The sequence below is a fragment of the Astatotilapia calliptera genome, chromosome 3, assembly GCF_964374335.1.
Source record: "Astatotilapia calliptera chromosome 3, fAstCal68.1, whole genome shotgun sequence".
Lineage (NCBI taxonomy): Eukaryota > Metazoa > Chordata > Actinopteri > Cichliformes > Cichlidae > Astatotilapia > Astatotilapia calliptera.
In genome coordinates this window covers 80,345,710-80,352,392 of record NC_137424.1, presented here as the reverse complement: position 1 = coordinate 80,352,392, position 6,683 = coordinate 80,345,710, and the positions used below count along the sequence as shown (strand labels likewise).

General features: G+C 41.7%; 1 protein-coding gene and 1 long non-coding RNA gene across 2 annotated transcripts in view; one reads left to right on the top strand and one right to left on the bottom strand.

Annotated features, from left to right (window-relative positions):
• LOC145423547 (uncharacterized) overlaps positions 1-6,683 on the bottom strand; it is a 170,516-nt gene that overhangs the window by 129,748 nt on the left and 34,085 nt on the right. The gene's annotated exons all lie outside the window — the stretch shown is intronic.
• On the top strand, positions 3,883-5,701 carry LOC145425950 (uncharacterized). The gene is made up of 3 exons (XR_013906719.1): positions 3,883-4,034; positions 4,198-4,385; positions 5,251-5,701. It is a non-coding gene; the product is annotated as an uncharacterized LOC145425950 (long non-coding RNA).

The following is a 6,683-nucleotide window of genomic DNA, read 5'->3' as shown; positions in this document are numbered from 1 at the left end:
GTACTTCCATCTTATTTTGCCCGTCTTTTCTTGCATTTAGTTTCCGCCCCCGTGCGTCTGTTCTCTTCTATAGAGTCTCCAAAAGTTGATTCTGTTCATCTGGACGTAGCATTTTGTGTGAGAAACGTTTGGTCACTCATCCAGGTGACTTCTTCAGTTTCAGCTGACTGCAGGTTTCCATTTCTTTCCATTTCTCTCTGATTTGGTTCCGATCACCATCTCCGTGTCCCAGATCTTCTTCCTCTTTCTCTCTCTGTCCCCCATCTTGCCACCATGGGGAGCAGGGCATTCAGCTGCTCTGCTCCTCGACTCTGTAATTCCTCCTGATATAAGGAATATCACTTCCTTCTCTCTTTTTAAAGTGTAGACTCAAAACTCACATGTTCAAAATAGATTATCCCACATAACCTCTCAACTCTGCTAATTTAAATCTGTTTTACAATTTTATGTGTAAACTTCTTGCTTTGATGTTGCTTTTATTATTCTGCTTTGTACAGTGTCACTGAATGCACTGAAAGGTGCTTTCAAATAAAATGTAAAATAATAATAATAATAATAATAATATATCATCAACAACACAAAAAACATCACCCCTGCAGGGATGACACCTGACAGGTTTGTTTAAGTGCACTGTTCCAAAATTAAAAATACATATTAGTCCTAGTTTCGGACATGTCCAAGCACAAAGGCTGTCTTTCTCTTAGAAAGAGAGAAAAACCCTAAACTAACTGGCAGGATCAACCTAAGAACACAAAAAACCATCAGACAGATAAATGACGCTGAGGTTTCGCTTCCTGGTGGAACAATATCAGAACTTCGGGTGTCATGACGGTGCTGCACTCACTGTTTCTGGCTTTAACTGGTTACTGATGTTTACTTGGTCTGAACTCAGACCTTAGAGTAACTACCCCCGTTCATTTCCCCCACATAATATTTACTGGTTGCCCACAAGAAATGTTCTTGTTGGCAGCTGCACAGTTCACACAACACTAATGTTTACTGTCAGATGCTTCTGAAACATCACAGTGTTTTATTCCTGGAATGTGAGTTTCTTCCCCGGGTCTGTCTGTTTGTGTGTGTGTGTGTGTGTGTGTGTGTGTGTGTGTGTGTGTGTGTGTGTGTGTGTGTGTGTGTGTGTGCGTGTGTGTGTGTTTGTCACTTTTACTGCTACCTTCCAGATGTTAGCTGCCAAAAGATTTAGTAAAATGTTTATTATCAACTTGTTTTTTATTTTCCAACCTAAATATCACCTGCTTTAAAGCAGCCTGGTTGTCTAGCAGTACTTTTTTCTTTTTTTCTTCTTTTATTTCTGTCCCGTTTGGCTCTTTTGCCATCAGAATTGTTGTCTAAAGGCAAAGAAAGATGCCCAACGGATTTACTTTACCAAACTGACCATCCCAGCCTTGCCATAATGGTCCATTTGATTCACCTTTTATTGTTTATTTTATTTTCACTTGCTGAATACGGGACAGACTTGACTGGGGGAAAGAAGGGGAGAAAGAAAGAGGGAAAGAGAAACAGCTGAGAAGAGGGACGGGGGAGAAGGGCAAAAGACAAAAACCAACAGAACGGGCAGAGAAAAGAAAAAAAAGCATATATCAATCACCTGGAACACCTGCTGAGAAAGAAAAAAGAAAGCAAGCAGAAGAGAACAAGAGTAATAGAATAAACAGCATCACAATGATATATGTGAATATGACAGTAAATACTAAATGTTAAACATTATTGTGCAGCACATAAGATCAACAGAACACAGTGTGCTTTGAGGTAGGAGCCAAAAAGGGTGTAGTTTGTGGGTGTGATCACCCGTGTGTACACCTGTGAGCATGGACGCGCTTGTTTTTAAAAGGTTCCTTCATGTAATGATCTGCTAGAGGGTGTGGGGGGGCCACAGCCCCGTCCTCCAGGGCATGAAGCAGGTATGGAGGAGATCAAAACTCCAGACATCCAGAGGCCCCTAGAACACAAGAGACCAAGGAAGACCCACAGAGGGGCAGCCGCGCCACTGTCCCAGAAAGAGCTGAGGAGAGTCCCAGATGAGGACTCACTCAGCACCTGCGGAGCAGAAGCCAGGGGGAGTTGCAGTGACGCGCCCATGAGCTCCGCCGGCAGCCAGCTGCGCCTGAGTGACCGAGCCCCAGGCCGAGAGGCCGGGGGCACCCCACCTCCGAAGTGGCCCGAGCGAGCCCCAGGCTCCAGGCCCCAATAAGCGGCCGCCAAGGAGTGAGCCGGTGTGTACCTGGACGCCCATCCCCAGATACAAAGAACCACCAACGCACCGATGTCTGAGGGAGTCCGCCACTGGCAGGGGAAGTGGTGGTGGGTGGAGATAGGCCTCCAAACCTTGGAGGGCCTGAGGTGTCCCCAGAGAGGTGGCGCCTGATACCCAACCTGACATATAGACACAGACATACAGGCACACACAGATACAAACATCCATTCCCACCCTCATGCTCTCATATGCACTTACTCCACACTCAACCAACGTGGAGACAGACATAAAGAGACGCTGTACATACGATCACACTCCCCAAGCGTACTCTACAAATCGGGTCTAGGTACCCTTGCCCCTGGAGGGGGGAACTGCACCCAGACCCAGGTGGTGTTACCCTTTTCCCTGCGGTGGGGGGAGGCAGACCGCCCCGACTCCGCAGCAGCAGGGAGGCCCCACACTCCAGACTGCAGTCGGAAGCCAAACTTCTTTCTGCAGAACTGCAGAGTCTGCATTGTACTCTGAAAACTCTGAAGTCGGTGTTTAGTCATTTTCACTCCATATAATTTGTAATTTGTATTATATTCTTACTTAAAAGCTAAGGCTTATACAATTTTAGACTCTGAATTGCTGTTTATAAATATTTTTGTAAAAGTTTGTAAAAATGAATCTTGGAGGGGTTTTTTTTTCAGATTATGTCCTTTAATGAACTAAAGATTAATATAGTACCAACTTCCCGTGATTAGTATTATTACAATGTAAAACATCTTAGCCCATAATAGCCTTGGAAAAACCTGAATCACACACTTACTATTTTTAATAATAATAATGATTACTTTATTCATCCCCGTGGGGAAATTCCTCCGATCATGGAGCCGCCACTCTACCTACTGAGCTATCCCTACCCCTGACAACTTCAGCCAAACCAGTGGCCTCTGCTGGGATCACTGGTGAGCCAACACTTGTCCTTCCTTTAGATTTCAGGGCTTCCCTTTGCTCCTCCGTTATAACTGTTCTCTCTTCTCAACAAATGATGACACAAAGGAATCAGCAGTGACGAAGATGATGCTGAAGAGAAGCACACACTTCACACATATAACAGACCAGTGCAGTTACACACACCTCTGCTTGACATCAGGCCTCAAACAAAGACACAAAACACTAACTTGACTCTAAACAGAAGAAACGAGCAGCTGTTTCTGTTCTGTGCTTATTTATACGAAGCAACACAGAAACACTGAGAACAAAAGACATCACACACACACACACACACACACACACACACATGGAAACATTGGAAACCTGTTTTTGGTGCAGCAGCGGTCCCAGCTGCTCGCCTTTATCTAGACTGGGTCGGCTGCTGATCTCAATATAATCAATGTTTAAACTTTTGTTCTCAGTGTTCCTGTGTTGCTGCGTATAGGATCTCCCAGCATCATCACTGTGCTGTCCAGTCATTGTGTGCTAGGTTACCCTTATAGTGCGATGTGTGTTTGCACAAAGAGAAGCATGTGTGTCAAATATAAATAAGCTCAGAACAGAAACAGCTGCTTGTTTCTTCTGTTTAGAGTCAAGTTAGTGTTTTGTGTCTTTGTTTGCCTGGAGTTCCCCACCCCTAGCCTAATACATCTAGGACACAATTTAAAGCTTTACACACTTAATTACGATTATGTTGTCTGAGAACTAACACAGAGCAGAAAACGTACCTTGTGATTGAGCTAATTTTTTATTATTCCTCCACAGTGTGGACCAGCAGAGCTCAGAGGTTCCCAGTGGTCAGTCTGTCCAGCAGCATCAAACACAGCTGGACTCCATATTTATGGTCTGCACATGTACAACAAATATTTTTTACATCTATTCTGTTCACAGTCATCTCCATGCTGCTCTTTGTAGACCGGTGGATTGTCAGTGTGTCCAACATGGATCTGATGTTTGGATCCATGATTTCAGTCTGATTGGTTCATTCATAAAGTGTTCTGTTCCAGCTGCTGGAGGACAACATCATCACTTTTGTGAAGAACGAGCTGAAGAAGATCCAGAAGGTTCAGAGTCCAGATTACCCAGAATGGGAGGATGATGAGCAGAGGAGCAGCAGCAGAGAGGCATTTGAAGATCACAGTGAACTTCCTGAGGAGAATGAAGCAGGAGGAGCTGCCTGACCGACTCTAGAGCAGTAAGAGGATTTTTGTAGAAAGATTTAACCTTCTGTGTCATGGCACTTGGTCTTCGACCCAGTCTTTCGATCTTTCTGGACTTTACTGGGTTATTGAAATATCGTATGAGGCTAGTTTCATGGTTATGTTTACATCAAGCATCAAGTATGCTTTGGTGTAACAAATATTGAACAAGTTCGCACAATCACCTCTTTACAATGGACTATAATGTTTAAATGATTTGCCTGTGTGTAATAAACCATAACAGGACATTTCACATATCTGTAGTAAGAAAAATCTCTTTCTGAAAACACTGCACGTCTTTAATGTGCTGCTTGCTTGTGACTTCTTGATGTTGGTAAATACAATAAATGAAAAATACATGTACAACACATTATGCTTCTGCTGTGAGGTCCTTTTTTGTTATTACTGATATATGACATTCCATTGGAAAGAGATGATTGTGAGAACTTGTTCATTATTTGTTCAATGAACAATTCAGCTGTTACACTTTTCAGTATCTGTTTGTATTTCGTGGAATCAACATTTGTGTGTGAGTACACAAAAATCAGTACAGTTATTGCAAAAGTACCAAAAATAAACTAAGCCGACTCACAACTGAACAATAAAACTGTTACAGCCTCATTTTGTTTTTTCACTAATTGAAAACATTTTAATCACAATAATACAACCTGATGTGTAAATATTGGGATGACCACTAGATGGCTTCAGATCTCCATAAAATAAAAATCCGCAGAAACATGAGACGTGCTCGTTTCTACACAAATAAATAAAACAAAGCATTTTAATTACGACATGAAAAAGAAAATACAGCAGTTGTTAACACTTACTACGCTGACCTATTATTGCTCTTGTATATTACAGATTAGTATGAAGCAATTGCGAGAGTTTTTACTGAGACCATAAAACTACATCTCCCTGATGATGACGACCATGACGACGATGTTAAAGATGATGGCGAGCGCTTCACCAGATCTTAAACTGCGTGTGCTCCTTGAAGGCTGCTCTGTGCACGATGTTGTTGCTGAAGAGTGACTGTCAGTGAGTTACTGCAACCATACATAATATCTGGCTCTCTGAGGTCAGCTGATCAGTGCTTGTTGGCTGTCAAAGCTGTGGATCTCACTTCAATTAGACCCACAATCTGTGGTTCGAATGAATAATATACTGATGATGGGATTTCTATTTGTTATAAAGGGATAAAGCTTTATTACATTTAGTAAATGCATGTGAAGAGTGAAAGGATGGTATCAATATGTATCAATATGGATATATTAATAGGGTCATTTTATCCTCTTAACCCTTTAAAACCGGTCCGAGCGGGCACGCTCTCTTTTGCATAACTATTTTTAAATCTCTGGAGAACTGGAACCACATAAGCTAGCGCAATAACTTTTTTGGCATATGAAACCAGAGGAGTTGTACTTACATCTTATTCATTCAGCTTGTCTTAAGCCACGGTTTCCTTCCACATATAGCTTTGCAAAAATTGCATAAAAAGCACTTGCAGCAACAAAAACATAATATTCCAGAAACATGCTTTGCCGATCCGATCAGCTGTTTGTAACACTTCCTACCTTGGAATAGACGTCAGCACGAACTATTGCATGTCCGAAATTGGAAGTGACGTCATTTTGCAGAAAATGTAGTTTTTTTTACATATGGGCCTTGCTTTATAAGCCTACACTGGTGTTTTTAAAACTCATGTTTGACTTCATGCTTTTCTGAATAGTTTCTGGGATGCTTAGAACTCAAATTGCATGAGAAGCTCATCTGTAACCGAAAGGTTGCCGGTTCGATCCCCAGCTCTCACTGTCCTGGTGGTTGTGTCCTTGGGCAAGACACTTTACCCTACCGCATACTGGTGTGGGCCAGATGGCGCGTTATTGCAGCCTCGCTTCTGTCAGTCTGCCCCAGGGCAGCTGTGGCTACAACTGTGGTTTGCCTGCACCAGTGTGTGAATGTGAGAGTGAATGAATAGTGAAATTGTAATTGCAATCCATTATTATTTTGATGCACATGCTGTTTTTTTTTTTGTTTCAAATTTGCATTGTACTATTTATTTTCTTTTTTCCTGCTGTATATAAAAATTGGTGTATCTCAAAAATAAAACTATGAAGACGCTCAAAAGAAATTTCCTGTTGTTGGAAACTATTTTGTGCAATTTTTTTGTATTTACGGTTTTGAGGGATAAACCTCTTACATTTCTCTAACTATAAATATATGTAAAAAACAAAAACAAAGATTTTTTATATTTTTGTAGTTTATTGCACTTTTTTGCAATTTATGTAGTTACT